General features: G+C 37.8%; 1 pseudogene; it reads left to right on the top strand.

Moving 5' to 3' along the window:
- Positions 1-1,191: 1,191 nt before the first annotated feature.
- LOC145393894 (5S ribosomal RNA) lies at positions 1,192-1,312 on the top strand (annotated as a pseudogene).
- Positions 1,313-2,244: the final 932 nt, after the last annotated feature.

Genomic DNA, 2,244 nt, shown 5'->3' with positions numbered 1-2,244 from the left:
AAAATGGACTGCTACATACATGGCTGTTAGTTCTAACTGAGGTAAAGTTTTACCTTTTAGAGGAGCTACTCTTGCCTTAGAAGATAAAATTATAGGAACATCCTCATAATTACTGATGTAAGCAACTACTCCATAAGCCTTGGGTGAAGCATCACAAAACAGATGTAAATCATAGGAAGAACCTTCTTTTCCCACCATTCTCGGAAATTTAACACTTGCTAGGTTGTTGCATTCTTTTGAGAGGGTTTCCCAACTCTCCAGCAAGTCTGTAGGTAAAGGGTCATCCCAGCCTAATTTTCTGGTCCATGTTTGTTAAATTAGAATTTTTAAAGGAATAGTTAGGGGAGAAATTAGTCCTAGGGGATCAAAAATTTTACTAATGTTACTTAATAAAGATCTTTTGCTACCAACTGTATCCCACTCTACCTTTTTTACATTAAGGACATCAATGTCTGGATCCCACCACAATCCTAATATTTTATTACAGACTTCAGAATCAGAATTTATTTCCGTGGAGTTAGATGTCCACTCCTGCAATGGCATGTTAGCCTCTTGCATAATCTTGTTGGCTATCAGATGAAATTTCTTTAGATCCTCTTCAGTATTTACAGTCCCCTGAAGATTGTCCATATATAGCGAATCTTTAATTTGGTTAGCCACTTCTATATTTTCTTTTTGCTGCTCTAAATGATAATGTAGCGTCATTTGCAACAAGAAGGGTGAGCTAGTGGCTCCAAAAAGGACTAATTTAAATCTGTACATTACCAGAGAACTGTTATCATCATGAGGATTACTTGGCCACAAAAATCTGGTGAAATCCCTGTCTTCTTCTTGAAGTCCTATCCGTAAAAAAGCTTTGCTGATGTCTGCTGTAAAGGCATATTCATTAGTTCTGAATTTTAGCAGCACATCTAATAGATTTTTGGTTAGAGTTGGACCAGTGTACAAACAATCGTTCAAGCTGTTAGTGTGGGAGCCTAATTTGGCACTACAATCAAATACTATTCGCACAGGTGTAGTCTTACTGTCTCTCATTACTGCCAAATGAGGAATATAATGAGTATTTTGTCCAACCTGTGCCTGCTTAACTTCCTCGATAAACCCCTTTTCTAAATGACTCTTGATTAACTGATCATATTTATCTAGTAAATCTCCTTCACCTTTAAGTCTCTTTAAATTTGAATTTAGGCAATTAAGAGCGGGCTACCACGTTGAGTACACCGCTTCCCGTTCGATCAGCGAAGTTAAGCAACGTTGGGTCTGGTTAGTACTTGGATGGGTGACCGCCGGGGAACACCAGATGCTGTTGGCATCCCTACGTCAAGTGGGGTTGGTGGAGGATTAGTGCCCCTCCCTGTAAAACAATTAACTCTAAGCCCTTGGCCACCCTGTCTGGGATACATGGCGTCTGGCAATGAATGAATGAAAAAGAGCTAATTTATAATTTGTGGGCAAACTAGGTCGATTGACTTTCCAAGGAAGTTTTACCCAATATTGGTCATCATAGTACTGAACAGTCTTTTTATAATTTTCAAGCACAAAAGCTTCTTCGTGAGTTACCTGTTCAGGTTTAATGCCAATGCTATCCATTTTCCACAAATTGGAAATGTCAAGCTCTTCTGAATTTAGTGAGGGCTGCAAGCATATATTCGTTACCATAGCAACCTGAATTGCTTTCCTTGTACTTACAAACTTGTCAGGAATATTGCCATATACAACTAATCCTCCTTATACTTTTAGGAAATTTATGCCCTTGAATTTAATGAGACCATAAACTAATTTAGGATAGAAATCAGCACCAATAAGGAGATCTATTTTATCTATGTGATCAGTCAAACCAGGATCAGATACTTTAATTTGTTGATCTTTCAAATAGGTCAAGCACTTCTCTAGACCATCTGTTCTTATGTTGTTAGGTAAGAAGTCTCTAACCACAGCCTCTAGTCTAGTGTACTTCCTGCCAGCTTTAACAGTAATCTTAACTAGCTGATATTCTCTTCTCTGATCTTCACTAATGAAGCCGGACAGTTGTAAATTAATCGTACCACTAGGCTTTAATTTAAGCTTGTTTACTAGGTCCTGAGAAATGAATGTCCTCTGTGATCCTTGGTCATAAAGAACTTTTGCTTTAATTTGAGATTTATTCTTAATAATATGAACAGCTCCAACCGGTAAAGCAGTTGAGATGATATGTTGATTTGTTGGAGTGACTGAGCAAATTTGTGAATTAAGTGTACTCAGCTT

The sequence above is a fragment of the Coenobita brevimanus genome, chromosome 25 (genome assembly GCF_032717465.1).
Source record: "Coenobita brevimanus isolate Jiangsu-jjx chromosome 25, ASM3271746v2, whole genome shotgun sequence".
Taxonomy (NCBI): Eukaryota; Metazoa; Arthropoda; class Malacostraca; order Decapoda; family Coenobitidae; genus Coenobita; species Coenobita brevimanus.
This window is presented reverse-complemented; position numbering and strand designations above follow the sequence as displayed.